Source organism: Strigops habroptila, chromosome 8 (genome assembly GCF_004027225.2).
Source record: "Strigops habroptila isolate Jane chromosome 8, bStrHab1.2.pri, whole genome shotgun sequence".
In the NCBI taxonomy this organism is placed as follows: domain Eukaryota; kingdom Metazoa; phylum Chordata; class Aves; order Psittaciformes; family Psittacidae; genus Strigops; species Strigops habroptila.
This window is the reverse complement of record NC_044284.2, coordinates 24930900-24951010: the sequence shown is the minus strand read 5'-3', so window position 1 is coordinate 24951010 and position 20111 is coordinate 24930900. Positions and strand designations below refer to the sequence as shown.

General features: G+C 47.4%; 1 protein-coding gene across 10 annotated transcripts in view; it reads right to left on the bottom strand.

Moving 5' to 3' along the window:
- MBNL1 (muscleblind like splicing regulator 1) overlaps positions 1 to 19466 on the bottom strand; it is a 112947-nt gene extending 93481 nt beyond the window's left edge. For 2 of the 10 annotated variants that reach the window (XM_030495425.1, XM_030495426.1), the window contains exon 1: positions 19052 to 19461. The gene's annotated coding sequence lies outside the window, so the exon portion shown is untranslated. Of the gene's footprint in view, positions 1 to 2714; positions 2916 to 3009; positions 3195 to 19051 lie in introns of those variants that run through there. The other 8 variants (XM_030495429.1, XM_030495420.1, XM_030495430.1 and 5 more) reach the window with 8 other exon arrangements.
- Between the last annotated feature and the right edge of the window lie 645 nt (positions 19467 to 20111).

The following is a 20111-nucleotide window of genomic DNA, read 5'->3' as shown; positions in this document are numbered from 1 at the left end:
TCGCCATCTCCCAGGTCTCACTGAGATGAACTGGGCTAAAAGCCCTCACAACCCCGTACACGAACCGCAGGGAGTCAGCAAAGGAGTGACTTTCTGGCCCTGACTGCCCACAGAACAACCTCTGAGTAAAGACTATTCTGAATTATGATTAGTTCCACGATTAGATAATAATATACCAGAGAAGTTTTAAATTGAAATTCTCTGCTTCCACTAATTAAATTGTTTTGGTGATACTCCTGAAGACTGATATTATCCATTACCTTGTTAACCTACCAGATCTAAAACTCCGCCATGAGGGTGAAGGCCAAGAAGGTGAAGGTCAGGCGCCTGCCTAGGAGAGCCTGAGCTGTAGGCAGTCATTGGATACATCTCAACTGGCAATTTCCCATGTTTGCAGTACAGCTTTCAGAAAAGCACAGAGCTGGTGCCTGCGCAGCACGTGGCACAGCTGTGCTTCACACCACTTCTGAGACAACAAGCATTGGAAGATTTTGTGGGTAAGTGAAAAGCAATTCACAACGGAAGGCTGTTCCTGCCACAGGGAACGCTGGCTCTGCGCAGTGAGGGGATGTATGGAAACCATACCCTGCGTGGCAGCTGAGGGGAGGTTCACAGGACAGTGTTGGCACAGTTTCCTGGCTCAAGTGAATTACAGATTGCTCACATAATGCCCCAGTTTTGCCCATTGGTTCAGCTGCCTCATAGCACAGCAAAGCATCCTTTGACCCAGACCCTTTTCTGCCATTGAAAATAAATTTAATCCAATGGTGGTATTACCAAAATGAGATGATAAATATGCCCTGTCACCTTCTCTCTCATGTATCAGACTAAGAAAACTGCTGCCTGTGTATCTTTCCTCAGCAGCCCAAGTAAATAACAACCACACAATCCTGTACTTTCAGGTGGCACGCAAACGAGGCAGCCTCCACGACAATCATACACACAACCTACAGGGTATTAAGTTTTCAAAATTTTCTCGAGTCTGGAGACTAACTGGTTATGAAACTTTGAACATTCAGCCATCACTGTTGCTTTTCTACTTAAAAATCTTTCATTTCAGCTAAGCCTGAAGAAGTTCAGTACTTCAAAAGCCCAGCTTTCAAATCCAGGGAAGCCCAATTCCATTTTATAACACTCCAGTCTACACCCAATCCAACAGAAGCTGAGGAGAGCAGTGACACAGGCCTCACAGAATTTAAATTGCAAAAACACAAGCTGCAATCACAGAGCTCAGCTCAAGCATGCCCCCAGCACCCCTGTCCCCTCCAGACAGACCGTCAAGGTGCTTGGCTGTCTGGAAAACCTCCCGGGCAGCGCTGCCATCTCAGCCCACACCGCATGGCAAGCAGAGAGACTCCTGACACTTCAGTTTTCTGTGCTGGTATGTCCCAGCCTTCCACATACAGCTGTTCTGTCACCCATTTCAGTGAACCTGGGGATGCCAAGCCTTCAATTTCTCTCCATCTACCCTAAATTGCCATATTGGCTGATGCCAGCAGGTCTGGCAAGGATCAGTGCCAACACAAGCAGCCAGCCCTGGCAGAGGCCTGCCATCCACCGCAGTGTCCAAGTGCCCGACCTCAGGCTCTAACCCTCAAACCTCCCCTGCAGTAGCAGGTACCATCGGTTAATTATGCATTATGCAAACTATTTCCCTGTTGTCACTTTGGAACATACTGCTGTTTCATCACAACCCTTTTTCTGCAGTCCTGAAGAAGATACAGCCCGGTTATTTATTCCATGTTGTTATCCACTATCTGCATGCCTCACTCCTGCCCGTCAGAGCCCGTTACACCTGCTCTCATGCAGTTTCACTCTCTGTCACCTGTGTCCTGATACTACCATGTTTGGCAACATATATTCGCCCCTCAAAAAAATCACCAAAAGAAATAATTTTTTTCTAAAAGAACTAATCATACATTTTTCTCAAATAACTGTTTCGCACAGACATCCCTGCATTTTGCTCTTCCACTATCCTAACATCTTAAACTGATTTGTCTGCAGTAACTAGCTGCGAAACAAAGTTCTCAATTTAAGAACTTTCTCTAAAAAGAAGAAAAAGCTCTATTTCCGCGCAGTTGCTCTAGGACCTCCCAGGCGACAGGCAGTGCGGCCAGCGTGCATCTGACGGGCGACGTGCACCCACCCTGGCCGGCGGCCGCCCTTGCCGGCACCCTCTGCGGCGCAAACCCGACTTCGGGAGTAGAGCCTTGGCGTCCCGCGCAGCGGCCTTCCGCGCCCGGCCCCGGACACCCGCCCCGGCCCTCCCGCCGCCGCCTTCCCGCCCCGAGCGCCCGGGAGGCGCCGCTTGCCCCGCACCTGCCCCGCACCTGCCCCGCACCTGCCCCGCACAGCGGCGGGGCGCGCCCGGCAGGGCTCCGGGCTCCCGGGACGGGTCACGCGTGAAGAGCTTCTCAGCCGGGCTGCAACACCCCGGGCTCGGCCCGCGTCAAGGCAGGACGCGCGGGCAGGCGGGGCCGCCCCCGGGGAGGGCTCCCAGCCCCCCGGCAGAGGACGCCTCTGCCCCCCGCCCCGGCCCGTGCCCCACCCCGAGCCCAGCCGAGCCGAACAGGGCGGGCACCCCGCTTCCCCCGCGCCACCGCCCCCGACAGGGCGCCGCCCGCGTGGCCCGCCGCAGCCGCCGCGCCGGGCGAGGCCGCCGGGCCGAGGGTAGCGGCGCACCGGGCACCTGCGGCCGCCCCCACCGGACTCACCTCTGGCATGCCCGCGGGGCGGGCGGGCGGCGGCCCGGCCCGGGCTCGGCGGTGGCGGCCGCGAGGGCCCAGCCCAATCAGGGGCGCATGCTGACAGCGCCGCCGGCGCGGCGGGCGGGCGGGAGGCGGCGGCAGCGGCCCGGGCTCCCCGCGCCGGCCCCGGCCCCGGCTTCCGCCGCCGCCCCCGCCCCGCCCGGAAGCGCGGCCCCGCGGGCGGCCCCGGGCCCAAGACGGGCCCGCGGGGAGACCCGACCCAGCCGTAGCTTGGCCCTGGCCCCGGCCCGGCCGCGCTCACCTAATCCAGGCACAGACTCCGGGATCCGGGCGACACAAAACCGGGGACAAGGCGAAGAGCGGAGGCGTCGCGGGCTGCCTTCCCCCGGGGACTCGCCTCCTTCATCCTCCCAGCGGCGGAGCGGCCCGGCGCCTCATGAGTCACGGTGCCCGGGCCCCAGCACACGTGCCCGGCCCCGCCACCGCCTCCGGTTTCGGAGGAAGGGAAAAAAAACCGAGGGAGCAGAGCGGGGGGAGGGAAGCGCGTGGAAAATGTCTCCGGCAAACAGCTCGGCCGGCACCGCTGCTCGCCACCCGGCCCGACGTGCGAGGCCTTGGCACCAGCGTCCTCCAACTGCGTTATCCATTACACCACTATTTTTCTAGACATCCCACCCCCCAAATGCTTTTTCCCTAAGGAGGCAAGGCAATCTTCTTTCCAGAACAGGCAAAAAGGCCACACTTTGATCGTGTTTCCTGCTCTTTCTTCATCTCAGCAAATAAGGTGCATTGCAGACCAGTCACTTTTGCCCGCATGGTCCCAGTGTGGTGAGCCGGGAGGCTGCTGCGGTCCTCAGGGAGCTGCCCCAGCTGGCATGGTGCTCCCCATGGCTCCCTTGGGCACCCTGCATACGCTCTGGCCAGAGCAGGTGGCCAGCACCTACTGCAGCAGCCAGGCACTGCTCTGGAGAGGCCCTGTCCCTCCTAGAGCAGCACAGCCATCACCGAGGTGACGGCTCTGCTCTGCCAAGTGTCACACGAGTGTCAGAGGACTGAAGTGTTGGTCCTGCCACGCCAGAGATGTCAACGGGAGCAGTGCAGGAGCTGCAATAGTACAGATCAGTCAGACACAGTATCAGTGTGTCCCTTGCCAGGACACTCACGCCTAGGGCCATGTGCGAAGCAAGCTCTACAAAACAATGTGGCACTACCTGAAGGAACAGAAAAAGAGAAGGACATACACCTAAACACATAGGTCTGGTCCCACCAGTGTTGGCCCGCTGGGATGTGGGAAGTGGGATGGGACTTCCCGGGACAGTGGTGGGGACGAAATGATGAATTGGAAAGAGCTTCCTGATGCCAAGACTGAAGGAAGCACAGCAATGATAGTCCGAGATTTAAGGACACTGTAAAGAGCAGGAAACGATCTTGTCTCTGTATTTCTGGTGGTGAGGATGAGGAGATGGGCTTAAACTGCAGGGAGGGAGGTTCAGGCTGGAGTTAAAGATTAAAAAAGGACTGACGGGTACTAAATCAAGGTTAGGCACCCATCTGGAGGAGTGATTCAGGTATACTCCATCCTGCCTGGGGCAAGGGAATGGATTAAATGACCTTTTGTTCTCCCTCTTCTGTCTCTTTGTCTGACCCTGCTGAGGTTTATGCTTTTTGATCTGTACTTCTCTTTTATAGTGTGCAGTCTGTTCCATCCCCAAGGCTCACAATATACCTCTTACACTGTTAATGCCTTTTTTTTTTCCCTCATGAAAGAGTCCCATGCCTTTGAAAATTATGTTTCTCAGTTCTCTACATTTGACCATGTTAATAAAATCAGTGGCAGCATTCTCTGACTTTGTCTTTTGATACCAGGGCAGCAGTCATATCTTAGCCAAACTCACACCCAAAGACTACAAACATTTGCAATGAATCTAGGAGACATTTTGCTTAATTTATTTTTTTCAAAGCCTTATATCATATGAAGCCACAGTTTATTGAAAAGGCTGAGTACATTTCAATGCATGTACACATATGTTTTAAAAATCCCCTCAATTACTCTCTTTTCCCTTAAACTTTTAATTTCAATTTCTGTTTTCTTCCATAGAGAACAATTCAGAGAACTGCTACCTTATGGCAACTGCTCCAGCTGTCTCCGTTCCTCCCTGGTCCCCATTACTAAATGTAACCGTAGGCAAATTAGTCAAGACAAGGAACTCCCTTCTTTGCCATTGGCACAGGCTCTGCCCACACAGCTCCCGTGAGTGCTGAAGCCCTGCAGGCATTCCAGCGGCAGTTTGCCGGATGACCAGCGCTCCCGCCTCTCCACAGGAACGACAGCTACCACAGGGAACCTCCACTGGGGCTTTAGCCACTCTTAGGTTTGGAAACCATGACAAAATGGACATGTCAAATGCTCACAGCTCCACCTCCACAGAGCTTTCTCCTCGCTTTGGTTGTGAAAATTAAGAACCATTGAATAAATGAGTGTTCACAGAGAGGAAGAGTGTGAACCTTATAAATGAGTCCTGCTGATGGCATAACCTGCACTAAAAGGACATCAATAACCTCTATAAGGAGTCAATTTTTCTGAAGTCCCACCGCTGTCACACATCGGTCCTTCACCGGCACAGATGGCAGGGAAAGAGGCTCAAGTGCTGCTGCCAAGAGCAGGGTACCAAACACTTCAGAAATCAAAACACAAAAAACTACAGAAGGCTTTTCCATGGTTAAATTTACAGATTTGATCTGATCTCCCTTCTAGCTCCCCCAGGAGCTAGCTCAGGCCAGTGCATCCAGCCAGCACAGGCACTTCACCAAAGGGGCTGATTTAATGCTTTTGGGTGTGTCCTGTGCCGCACATCTCTCTTCCTGCTCATCTCCTTCTGTGTGGAAACACCAGATACTCCAAACACCACTGTCCTCTACACCTTACACTCCTGGGTGGCCTTATTCCGAATTCTGATACCTTTGTTCTTTCCTATTTTCATCATTACTGCCACAGAAGGTTCTCTCAACTGGAAGCACACAGTGGCTGCAGCAACACTTGAGGCTGGATGCTGTGACAAGCAGTGGTCGTGCAGTGGTGCCCTGTTGCCAGAAAAAAGACCCACGGCCTCCCTCCCCCCACGCAGGCTTCCGTTCTCAGACATGGTTTAATTTCATCCTCTCTCTGTTCCCACAAACTCCCATGTCATGTAGTTTTTTAAACTGTGAGGCTGGTGTTCAACCCCCATGAACATGAACAGCAGGCTAACAAGGAAACTATGAGGCACAGCAACATCAGAGAAGACAAGGAGAAAAACAAAGGTTTTATCTCCAGTATCAGGAGTATAACTTAGTTGCATTAAACATCTCTATCAACACAGACACCTTGTTCCAACTTTATTTTTAATACCAAACATTCTGGAGGTTATAGGTCTGTGAGAACTTTGTCTTTCTATCTTCTCCCTTCTACACTTGTCTTTTTCCTCCAAATCTTATAATGTGCGTTTATAATTCTGAGCGTCACTTGTTACCGTACCCAGCTGTTCCAGAATACTTTTATTTTTACCTTACAAATGAAAAAAAAAAAAATCAGTACTAAAGCAGCATTTCCACTGCAATTAAATGTTACTTTTATTCATTTACAGATACTGAACTGCTGTTGACTTGTGAAATTCTGATTGCTCAGAATTACATCTGCTGCATCCTTCAATCCATAACAGAATAAGCCAAACCACTTTGTTGTTTGCGTTGATATTTATTAGGCTTGGGGACTAGAAGAAACTTGCCTTTAAATTTGCCTTTTTCCCTAATTTGTACCAGCGGCTGAACTAAGCAAAGAATTATGTTTTGTGAAATGAGGTTATAACGTGGTTTTCTGCTTCACAGAATAATTCCGCGCTTTACTTTGGGAGACAAAAAATATTACCTGCTCAAGAGATCTGAACTCCAGCTGTTTCCTTATTCAGAGTTTTTGTTCTATTATACAGTCTGGAATGAATATAATTAACTTACTTTTTTGTGGGTGTGTGCTCCAATCACACCCTGCAACAGACCATGCCACACTTCTGAACCCGTAATGAGGATCGGGATGCCTTGGCTATCCCTCCTCAGGAGCTGCCTGGGGAACAGCCTGTGTGGCTGCATGCCTGAGGAAGCAAAGGCACATCACAGACTGCGAGAGCTTGCTGATATTTTCTGTTTATCTTTGGGGGCTTTTTTATAGAAACTGGAGACTGAAAGGACATAAAGAAACATTATTTTTCTTTTAGGAAAATATGCCATGAATTTACACTTGTGTTTCAAAGAAGTTTAATCCAGATCAGTAAAAAATTCACAAAAATTGGTATCCCATCGTATTTTTCTATTTGCTTGACTTACATGCCATTGCTGGTCATTACACAAAGCAGCAGCGGCACAGATGTACCACTCAGATAACTTCAGCACTAATTGCACACGCCTTGGTAGTCTCTGGGAACAAATATTGTAATGGATCATTTGTTGCTCTTCCTGTTTCTGTTGTATCACAAAGGAATACATGAGGCTGCTTCCTCTCTGGACACTTACGTCAGTACACTGGGCATTTTCAAAGCAGTTGCTCTGGTCACAAAGTTTTCTATACAAACTTTTCACTGCCCAAATTTCTGTTAAATGACTTCCATAGGCTGATGTCTGCACAAATGATCTTTTCTATCCACAGAGCTAGCTTTTAAAAAAAATAACTGGTATCTAAACTGTGACCCCTGGCCCTGCCTGCCTCAGCAAGAGCTGGTGTGTGGGCACCAAGATGCTCACAGCCAGTGTGGTAGCTCGCTTCCCAGCTCCCTGCAGCCTAGTTTAAAGGGCCTAGCTCCACAGCCGTCGTTTGGTTTCATTGGCAGTTAGGTTTATTTAGTTTCATTTTCCAATCAAGTCCATTTTCACATGACGGCAGACAGCAACCTGCCTGCTGGGTTTGGTACGTGCTGCCTGTGATGGCAGCAGCTCTGCCAGCCTCCCCTTGCCAGCCCTGCCCGAGCTGCCGCCACCAGGTGTTTCTTCTGGGGCCCTGCTCAAACATGCCCCTCTTTTGACAAGGCCCAGCTGCAGTATGCCTATCATAGGGTTTATGCCCTGCTCATCTGGGATGTCATTTGTTATTGTATCCTCTGAAGTAAACATACTCTGTTTCACATGGGTTTATATAGGTTATGGGAATTAAACCCTGAAGCACAAATGCCAAACACAAGCTCTGCAATAACAGGATGTCCAGGTAAGGCATGGTAAAGAGCAAACCACAAGGAAATCTCAGATTCAGGGGGCTCACAGAATATGATAAGATAATAATTATAATTACCATCTGGGATGCCAAACGAGACAATGGACTAATCTTACAGCAGAGAAGGAGAAAGAAATATATCATTGTACACTTAGGTTCATATGTCATTCAAACAAAAAGACGTAAATAACGAGACAAGGGAAAAGAGAAACGTGTACACAGAAGGTATTTTGAGAGATATTTTATGTTTTAGAGTTACTATGCGTTGTTATAATAGGAGCAAAAAAGAGGAACTCTCTTGGCTGAACGAAGGCAGCCCTGGTGCAAGTGAAGCAAGAGTCTGACCTCCAAAAATTGTGCAATGGGTGCCTGCCTTTCTCTCCAAAACCCATCCAGGAAGGCTGCAGGGCCAGCACTGACCCAACCCAGACTGGCAGAAGCTCTGCAGGCACAACAGTGGGACTCCAATGTGTGCTGGGTGCCCTGCGTGAGGATGGCTGTTGGCATCCTCTTCACAGCTATGCCTCGAGCAGAATAGAAGCACTTCCCACTTCAGTTCCTACTCCAAAATGATCTGAAGGGAAAGGTTTAAAGGGAGAACTCCGAGTGATAGGTCATGCTGTAACCAGCACGGCATTAGGGACATGAGGTGAAAATAGATTTAAATTTTCTCTTTGTTACTACAAATTGATAAATACTCTGAAAGATTACTTCAGACTGTGACGAGACGGACAATATCGGACTCCAAGCAACTCTATAAGAGTTATAGTTGAAGACCTTTATTTGAATCATCTGCTCCAATACATATCCTTAAGCCCTATTATCACACGCCTTAAGCATAGCTGATTGGTTACATTTGCTTTCCACGTGCCATTCACGTGCTCTAAGCTATACATGATTGGTTGGCTAGCTATACTGCGTTACATCCCAGTTCCTGGTTATCGCAATTGTCCATCCTGTTTTTGTTCTTGCTTCGTTGCTTATCTTCCTCATTCCACGTCCTCAAGTGTCTTTAGATGCACTTCAGGGTCGGGCCTGCGTGACTTCTGTCAAGTACATGACTCTTGCACAGGGTCTACTCCATTTCCATATAAGCATGCCCATTTTCTTCTAGAAAGGATCCCACAATTCCCTCTTTTTGTTGATCTTGCGCTAACCAGACTGTCTTTATGACTTGTTGCATTTTTTGTACAGCACATTGGATTATACATGGTATAATAATGATCACCATCAAGAACACACCCAGAATGATGATACTTTGCTTAAGCAACTCTTTGAGCCATCCTGTTATGCCCCATTTTCCTAGCCATTCATCCCATGGTGAACTTTGGACCTGTAGTAATTTCATGTTGTCACATAAATTTTCTAAGCTTTTATGTATAGATTCTGAATGATCCGATAAGTTCATACAACACATTCCTTCAAAATCTTCACACCCATGTCCATGGGCCAATAACAGAAAATCAATAGCAGCCCGATTTTGTAATGTGGCACGTCGAACACTATCCACATTAATGGCTAGACTAGATAAAATGGCCAACGTTATGTTAAGTTGGATGGAAGCCCAACAAGCCAAACGGTGTATGTCAGCCAGAGCCTTTCCTGCAGCTAATTGAGGCCATAAAAAGGCAGCTAAGAATCTGGCTGTATGGTCCCATATATGTAGGTTAGGGTTACAGTTTGGTCCTAACTGAGTAAGGGATCGTTTACCGCAAAGACCTATCGTAGAACTATTTTTTATATCCTTTAATAAATTTTTCATAGTTGGGCTAAATAATGTCAATTTTCCCAAATAACACGGACCCCCAAATGCCATGGCTGGTATTCCTGGCCATGCACGATCTCCACATATGAGAAAGTAGCCCGGAGGCAGTTTTCTGTGGTTCATATCATAGTATGGGCCATTAAAAACGCTGCCATTGCAATAGGCCGTGACATTTTGATAAATGTCCGAGTTTGATGACACAGTGGTAGCGGGATGATTGGGGTCGGAAAATAATGCGAAAGCCACACATCCTGATGAGTTGTCAGAACCCAAGATTTGCAATTCCTGAAAAGGAATACTGGATTGGTTCAGATTTTTTATAAACAAAAGATTGAGTATGCTAAAATTGCTACAGGGAGAGGACCCACACGTTGAATGCTTTGAATTGGATATAGTGCTAAGCCCTGAATCGAGTGTAGTGCTATTTAATAATGCCTCGTTTCCCACAAATCCCTTGAAATCCGAAGGTACAAAGTATGGGATTCCAATAAGACGTGTGAAATGGGTTCCCTACTTGCGTTAATGCTAAGCAAAACTCCATATTACCTGTTTTATTAGCCCATGTTAGCCACATATTTTGGTGTGTGTCAAAGGCTATATGCAAACTTGCTACTAGTGGCGCCACAAGCATCGTTATCACAATCATAGTCGATATGATTTTCATTTTGTCTTTCGTTTCCACGCAGATCTTTTTGTACACTTAATTTTGGTCTGTTCCCATCTATCAGACGGAACTTCCCATATGTATGGAACCAATAACGGACGGGAGCATTCAATGCCCCGTACAGTTATTAATTCTTTATCTTGATCCCTCGCCTGTCGTTGTAATTGTAACTCTGCATTATAGTAACGGTGGTTGGGGTATGGCTCGTGACCTGTAACTAACAGTAATCACGCTAAATGTGTTACTTGCTGTTGCAATTGTTCTTCACATCTCCCACAATGGCTTCGACTTAGGGAGGACGCACGAACCCAAGCCTTATGTTTACATTCAACACATTCATAAAGAATCCATGGTTCACACGATTGACATGTAGGACAAGTCTTACTATTAAGTTGGGGATTCATCAACAGCATCTGTTGTTTGCTTCCATGGCTTTACCCACTTTGCTGGCACCCAGCGAGTTCCTTTGTCTGTAATGACACAAGCGTAACCCCTTCCTCACATTAGTAATTGCACAGGCCCTTCCCATTGTCCTGTGTATAGATCTTTTATTTGTACCTTCACTTCTGCTTCTTGGCCTATTTGACCAACATCTGATTGAAGACCTCTTACGTGTTTTATTATAGGAGGAACGTCCTCATACCTGGGTAAACTTAAAAAATTTAAGACATATACTGCCTTTTGTATCCTTTCATGTGGTGTTAATCCTTCTTCTCCCCCTTTTTGTTTAGCAAGTTGGCGTTTGAGGGTTTGATTCATTCGTTCTATGATGGCTTGTCCTGTTGGGGAGTGTGGGATACCTGTGATATGCTTAATACCCCAAGTTTGAAAAAACTCTGCCATGGATTTGCTAACATATACTGGGCCATTGTCTGTTTTCACTTTTTTTGGCACTCCCAGCGCCATAAAGGCAGATTGGAGGTGTCGTTTAACATGTCTAGATGTTTCCTCAGTTTGAGCAGTTGCCCAGACCACATGAAAAAAGCAATCAATAGAGACATGAACATATTTCAATCTTCCAAATTCAGAAACATGGGTTACGTCCATTTGCCAAAGATGGAGAGTGTGAATGCCTCTAGGATTTATTGTTCCAACCATAACAGGCCCCAGTTGTTGACAATCTAGGCACGACTGAACAATTCCTTTCGCATCTGTCAATGAAATTTGATATTGTTTGGATAAAACTTTTGCTGACTGATGAAAAAAATGATGGGACTGTACTGCTTGTCCCCTGCAATCTGGCAATGGGCCTGCCCAAACTGGTGCAACCAGTTTGTCTGCCATCAGATTGCCTTGACTTAATTCTCCCGGTAAGGTAGTATGACTTCGTATATGTGTGATATAATAAGGTTCTGTACGCTGTTCTAATAGGTGCCAGAGAGTTTTAAATTGTTGGTATAAGTCTTCCTGATTAACATGCCTCAACGTTGCTCTTTCCATACGGCGTACTACTCCTACCACGTATAATGAATCAGAAACCACATTCAATGGCTTAGTTGCCCACCATTTAAAGGCTTCAATGACTGCCTGTAATTCAATTTTCTGAACCGACCCTTCCTTTTTGATCATTATATGTTTCCATGTTCCATTTTCTTTCCATATGACCGCACCTTTCCCAGAGTGACCACCACCGTCCGTGAACACCGTACAACCCAGCACGGGCTTCTCACTGCACTTTGGTTTTTCTTCCAAACCCCATTCATATAGGAAGGTAAATAACTTATGTGGTGGATAATGTACTTTTATATCACCTGGAAAGCCTTGTAATGCTAGTTGAATGGTTAAAGAGTTTTGAATTGCCCAATTCAAATAGTCCATTTGTAATGGTATTAAGATTGTCCCTGGTTCTTGTCCGCTGATTTCCACTATTCTTGCTCTGCTTTTTATTATTACATTTCCAATACTTTCCAATCGGGTACTTATTGCTTTTCGTGGTTGAGAGGGTAAAAAAAATCCATTCTAAAATTTTTAGCGGTTCCTTTTCCTCTGTTATCCGTTGCATAATGACTCCATATGGTTGCTCTTGTTGATTAATGATCGCCAATATAATTGGTTCCAAATAGACTCGTCTATCGGCATGCGAATGTAACTCTTCTCATTATGGCCTGTAACGCCTCCCTAGATCTCATAGTCAATTGCCTTGGGGCGTTGATATCACCTGGGCCCCTCAACAATTCTATTAATGGGGCAAGGTCTTCATTTGAAATTCCACATGTAGTACGAATCCAATTTAGATCTCCCACTAATTTCTGAACATCATTGAAGGTCCTTATTTCAGTTCTAATTTTCAAGTTTTGTGGATTAATTTGAGTTTTTGTCATTTCCCACCCTAAATATTTCCACGGTTCTGTCTCCTGTGCCTTTTCAGGTGCTATTTGCAATCCTTTCTTTTCCATTGAGCTAATAAGATCCCTTTTAATAGTTTCTTTGTCCATATCCTTCCCCGCTATTAAAATGTCATCCATATAATGGTAAATAATAAGTTGGGGCCAGCGTAGTCTAATGGGCTGTAAGGCCCATGCTACATATATTTGGCACATTGTTGGCGAGCTTTTCATGCCTTGCGGCAAGACAGTCCAATGATACCTTTTCATTGGTTCTGCTTTGTTGACACTTGGGACTGAGAATGCAAATCGTTCTGCATCCTCTGGGTCTAAAGGGATTGTGAAGAAGCAATCCTTGAGATCAATTATGATGATATCCCAGTTTTTTGGGATCATGCTGGGGGAGGGCAGACCTGGCTGCAGCGCCCCCATATTTTTAATGACTTCATTCACCTTCCTTAAATCATGTAATAATCTCCATTTCCCATTCTTTTTCGGAATCACAAAAATTGGGGTATTCCAGGGGCGTGTAGTTGGCCGAATATGGCCTAGTTGTAATTGTTCCTGCACTAATTCTTGTAGTTTTGCGACCCTTTCCTGAGTGAGCGGCCATTGATCAACCCAAACAGGATCGTTTGTTTTCCAGTGCAGTTTGAGTATTGGTCGCTCATCAACGGCCGTTATTAAAAATCCTCATTAATTCTTTCGGTGAAGATTTTTACATTTAGCTGGCTTAAGACATCTCTTCCTAGTAAATTGAGTGGAATCGGTGCTACGTATGGCCTTACTGTACAACAATTACCATCCTTATTGGCACAAGATATTATCTCTGTGCTTTGTTGGACTCTGGATAGTCCTCCGACTTCCATGACTCCCTGTGCTGGACAATAGAGAGGCCGTTGTTGAGGCCAAGAGGATTCTGAAAAGATCGTTACATCGGCACCTGTGTCAAGAAGCATATTCTTAATATATGTACGATCGGGTTCCTTAGGATTCCAAATTTTAATCTTTACTATAGGCTTTCGCCGTCCTATGTCCATAGCCAAATAGATTTCAGGTTGCCCTGTAGATCCAAATCCTTTTTCTCCCCTCATCTCATTTTTGGCAAGTTTGACTTGTGCTTTAAATGGCACTAATTGTGCGAGTTTACTGTTTGCTGGTATGTTGACTGGAGGGGAAGGTGTCCATACCATAATTTGAATTTGACCTTTAAAGTCACTATCAATTACTCCTGGTAGGACAAAGATTCCCCTTTTTGTTGTTGATGATCTACCTAATAATAATGCGCTTAATACATTGGACCATCGTATCCCACAATGTTGTTTCTATTGCTGTTTCCACATCCATTCCGGCACTTCCTGTGGTGCTGGAGCAGAGGTGAGCCAAGCAGCCTGATTCTCCCGTCCCATTTGTATCTTGGCATGGGACGTCGGCGCGCTCTGCTGATAATTTCCCAGCAGTGTCCCATCTTTGCTAAATTCGGATTGGCATTCATTTGCCCGATGGCCTGGGTTACCGCATTTATAACATTCCATGGCTGCTTGGTTCCCCTTTGGGGCCTCTTTTTGGGGCTTGCCGGCTCCCCGTTTACTCTTACACTGTGCTTTAAAATGACCAGCTTTCCCACACAAGAAACATCTCTTGTCTGCACTACCTCTGACCAGCGGCTTGATTGCCGCCGCAAAGGCCTGTGCTTGAAGTTCTGCATTGTGCTCAGCAGTACCAACATGATTGCACGCTTCTGCCATTTGCACTAGAGATACATCACGAGGCAATGTTAATAATATCTGCTTACACGGCCCATTCACGTTTTCTACTGCTAAGTTCATTAACAATGCTGATTTCGCGTCCGTGTTAGTACCTTATCTAACGCCTCCCGCAACCGATCTATAAAGGCCATATAAAGTTCCTCTTTCACTTGCCTAATTTGTGTATAGGAGGGCTGTACCTTCCTCTCCTGAGGAATGGTTTTTAGCGCTGCAAGTGCTAGCTTGGCCATCAGCTGCAGGGCTTCTACTGGTAAACGAGCTTGCAGTTGAACACTAATAGACGGCCCCTGTCCTGTAAGCTGTTCATAAGTGATCATCCTTAACAGATCTCCATCCTGTCTTTCCAGATTCTTTAAACCTTCCACTTCACAATGTCTATGCCATCTATCTTGCCACAGCAATTTCTGTGTGGGTGTTAGAATCATCTCAACTAACTGTCTGCAATCTCCCGGGGTTCAGATGTTTCCCGTAAAAACATTATCAAGCAGAGCTTGGGTAAATGGCGCTTGCAAACCATAGGTTTGGACCGACTTTCTGATCTCCTTTATCGAATCCCAATGAAAGGACATGCATTGATTTGCTCCATTCGCAACCAATGTTACTGGATATGCGGACATTATCGGTCTGGGATCAAGAATCTCCCCCTCGCGCCATGCGGCCGCATATACCTCCTCCCGTCTTTTCTGCGGGTTCCATCCTCCTTTATTCCCCGATTCCCTACCACCCCCTGGACTCTCTGAATCGCTCCCAGAACTTCCCCAGTCATCGTCATCCGGTAAAGGTGGATATGAATCGGGTCGGTCGTTCTTTGCAGCTGACAGCTTCTTATCGCCTCCTTCCCTCGTTGCCTTCTTCCGGGGAGCGGACAGTCGTGGCACCTCTTGCTTTTGTGCGGGTCCACATGGGCAACGAGTACTGCAATTCTGGCATACAGTTGGGCAATCCTTTAAAACCATCTGTCGCAGCGTTTCTAAGAGCAGTCTGTCAGGTTGTTTCACCAATTCCGACAGATGTTTCAAGTCCCCTTCTCTGATTTCTTCATCTTGTAATTCTGTATGGGGTTCCTCCGGCTGTGTAGTTGGGATTATATCGGTCTCATTTTTACTATTCTCCTCTTCCCATCGCTCATTAGTGGACTCGACAATTGGGGCAAATATGGTCGGGATGGTAATAAATGGGTTAGAGTCGCCTGGCCTCTGAATTGGTGGTGGAGCTAGAGCATCATTCATGCTTTCGGCCGCTTTCCGCTCGGCTTTCATAGCTGTTAGAGTTTGTGTGACTAATCGCCAGGCTGTGGCGATCTTGGCAGTGACTTTGTCACCCTTACCTATTGCATTCCAAATCTTCTCACCCACATCAGTCCAAGTCTCCGGCTTAAATGCCAGTGCAGGGTCGGGAGCAAAACCCTGATTCCGACACCACCGCAATAGTCTTCTTAAGGTGGTTTCCTCATATTTTATCCCTCTCTTAGAGAGTATATGTAGCAGGATCCTAACAATTGCTCCCTCTTCTTGACTCAAATTCTGACCCATGCTACTCCGGCTGCTCACCTTTCAGGCGAGAATTCCGTTGCAACGATTCCTTCTCTGTCTAGGTCGTCGTCCGACCCCTTGCCATGGTCCAGCTGTGCAGCTCCCAGCCGGTCCCGTCTCGCCTCCACAGTTGATTGCTCTCGTCACGGATAATGTTGGGGTCACCACTTGACGAGATGGACAATATCGGACTCCAAGCAACTCTATAAGAGTTATAGTTGAAGACCTTTATTTGGATCATCTGCTCCAATACATATCCTTAAGCCCTATTATCACACGCCTTAAGCATAGCTGATTGGTTACATTTGCTTTCCACGTGCCATTCACATGCTCTAAGCTATACATGATTGGTTGGCTAGCTATACTGCGTTACTGCCCAGTTCCTGGTTATCGCAATTGTCCATCCTGTTTTTGTTCTTGCTTCGTTGCTTATCTTCCTCATTCCACGTCCTCAAGTGTCTTTAGATGCACTTCAGGGTCGGGTCTGCGTGACTTCTGTCAAGTACACGACTCTTGCACAGGGTCTACTCCATTTCCATATAAGCATGCCCATTTTCTTCTAGAAAGGATCCCACAAGTCTGAAGAACTAAGAAACTTATGTTGTGGATGCCTTATGGATTGTTTCCAGCTCTCCCGTAGAGTTCTGTTTTGTAAGACATTCGGTATGTGCAGGAGAAGGTAACCCATGGTGCACGAAGCGCAGCTACTTTAAGCACTAATTCAGCAACCATCTTTCAACTATTACTCCATGAAGGCAGCCTCCCTGGCATCCTGCTGCCTCCCCACACAGCCACAGGCTCCCTACAGAGACCAGGTGCCTAAAGGTAGGCAGGCACTGGTGACTGGAGGTGTGCAGACTGATGCACACCCAAACAGCGAGGATGAAAGGCCCCAGCGACGACCAAAGCCTCCAGCTCAGCTTGCACCAGCATTTTACTCCAAACCCCAACTCCTGCTTTGGTAAGACTGTAAATTGAACAGGAATGTTTTGCTAAAGAACAACAACAAAACCCCATCAATTAAGAACCTAATTTAATCCAGAACTAGCTGAAAAGGTCACTGGGCTACAGCCAGTTGTGCAGCAGTGCTGGGTGAGCAGCTTGGGTGAAGCCACCAGCCCTGTCAGGTGCCTTGTGCCCCAGCATGCTCCCCGCCAGCACTGCACCATGGCTGCAGCATCCCCTGGGCCACAGCTGCACTGGCCCTCCAACTGTGCATCCCAGAGCAAAGCTTCTCTCCTTAATATTTACAGCAAAATAGCACTCCAAGGATAACTGCATGAAGCAATCCGCATGAAGCTGTCTGCCCTTGATCCACCCAGTGAATGCAGCAGCACCGGGCTGCGGTGACTGCAGAACTCCCACCCGGGAGGAGTGCAGGGTGCTGCCATACCCCTGTCTGTTCCACAGATAAACAAAAATCATGGTGCAAATCCATCTAACTTGAAATATGTCTTGTGGCTTCATTTTATCATACCAAATAGCTGTGATACAATAGTCACAAAACAAACCTTGTACTCTGTTTTCTTTTTTTTTTTTTTTCATTGCCTGCATTAAAGGCAGATGCACAAACTACTTCAAACAGACTAAACACAATTACAATCCTGGAGAAGCTGTTTGCTTCCTTATGCCCTTATTTCTTCAGCACTCATGAAACTCAACTTCCCCCAAAAGGCCTGACATTAAATTTCAGTCTTGCCAATGGAGAAAGCAATCATTACATCTCTACTAGCACAGCACAGCTCCTGCAGTAACGAACTTCCGCTTCTGCTTCACAGCAACGTGGAGGCCATCGCTGCTGCGCTACAGTGCTAAAAGATACTTTTTTTCTGTTTTAAGGATATTATCTGCAAGTGTATTTTCAGAAAGATTAATGTATGAATTTCAGACTTGGCCCTTCCACTGTATTGTCTTTTTATTTTAAAACTTGCAACTATTAAGTGATTGTCTTAAAAGTACTAAAATACTTAAAACCTGTACTAGTCTACAAGCATATAAATGAGCAAAATCCACACTGCTAATTTAAAAGCAAATCATTATTACATATGCTACATCTGCACTTTCAGTGCCCAGCTGGCAGAGCCAGGGTCCACTCCCACTTCAACCTCTCTGGGCAGTGGTGTGGCTGCTCAGCCTAAGTGGACCCTGCCTGCAATCCGGCCTCATATTTAATCATGGAAAACTGGTGGGACGTTCACCAGCAGCAGCGTATTTCACAGCAGGAAGCTGAGGGTTCACTCTCAGAGGATTAATGCCATTTTAATTTCTCAAGGGCTTTACCAAGGCGGGCTGGAGCAGGGTCAGGAGCGGTGCTCCATGACAGGCACCCACCTGCCACACCCAGGGCTGGAGGGGACCCTCACACAGAGGGAACAATACTCAGCTTCTGCTGAGAAATGCACCAGAATTGTGGCACAGCCACGGTGGTGCTGCCTCAGCGCAAGCATCCAGCCCTATCTTCAGTCTACCAACAGTACAGAACAAATGGCTAAATCAGCTCCTGGGGCTCTGCTAAGCACAGGAAAATCTTTCCTTCAACATTTCTAGTTGTGTAAGCACCATGGGAGATTAATTGGCAAAATGATAGTAAAAGCAGAAGAGAAAGATGCACTCATCGGCGCTGCAGCAGCTGGATCCCACACCAGGATTGTCCCGCATGTTCCTGGGTGTGGGTCAGTGCTCAGCCAGGGTCCCGGAGGAGCTCCATACCATTGGGCCCCGCTGCACCCTGGCAAGTGCCACAAAGGGTCCACTTTGAAATCTGTCTGCAACTTCTAATACTCTTCAGAAACGCAGAGGTTTTTTACTTAAACGTCACATAACGAAATCTCACATGCAGTGCTCATTTCTTTAATGTATTATTTAAATCTTCCACAACTTATCTCAGGATAGCAAGACCTATATGCCAAAGTCGGCACGATGAAATGTAGACATAATAAAACAATTTATCTTTCTGAACAACTTACTGCAACCCACTAAACAACTGCAGGCTATCCCGCTGTGAATTTGCATGGCCAGCAAGGGCCACAGAGTGGGGTAAAAGGCGTAATTCTTACCTGGGGTCCTGCCACGCGTGACACGTCGCAGCAAGCTGCAGCGCTCTGGCAGCACAGCCACCGCTTCCTCCGGCGGCGCGCGGGGCTAATTACAACATGCTTTTTTGCAACGGCGGGACGGTGGCCTTGCAAAGGGGGCAAGCATTGAAAGGCCAGAAGAATTATGCTTTCCAAACCCTATAGGTCTAAGGATGCAACATAAGCTATTCACAGTGGCATACAGCAGTAACCATGGCGACGGGCTGTGGTTTGCATATATATTTTCTTAAAGAAGCAAAAATTACTTTCAGATCATAGAAAAAGAGACACAAGAGGAAGTGCTTTTGCACTGCAGCCACATCGCAAGTTACGGTGTGGCTTGCTGCTGGAGAAGCTCGCGCCTCAGGCACAAAAGGACGTTCTGAAGTGCACCAGTTGAAGACATGTTTGCTGCAAGCTGTTAATCTGCCCCTGGGCATCTGGTGGGAGGCAGGCCTCAGGCTGCCTGACAAGGCTCTCGCCCACAGTCCCTGGAAGTCGGGCAATGGTTGGGGCGGTGCCCCCCTGGCTCCCTTCCTGCTGCGAGCCACAGATAATAGCTGCATGGCCAGTGCTGCTTTCAGGACACAGCATGGCTGGCCTTGCCAGCCAGAGACATTTAGACCCATTTTTGTTTTTTCTGCTGTGGCTGCTGCCATGTCTGGGCTTCCTGCACAAGTAACAACCCTTCTACCCAAAGCCCTGCAGAGCAAGAGCTTGACGCATGCTGCAAGAGCTTGCTAGAAACCTCCCTTGCTTGACCCAGGGAGAGAAACACTATCCCACCCAGCTTCACCAGCCACTGCCAGCCTTCATAAAGTGGCAGAGCAGCTCCCAGCCCGGGCAGCGCCCCAGCAGCGGCTGGCTGTCAGCAGTGGGTACAGCACAGGGCAGGAGTGGCGCATGGGTGGCAGCTGCATCGGCACTGCTGCAGAGGAAATGCTGGCTGGTTTCCGCTCCACTTGTTCAACCCACTCTCCACACACAGTGCAAGAGGGCTGTGCACTTGCAGGTCACAGTGCACAAGACCTAAGCTTGCAAA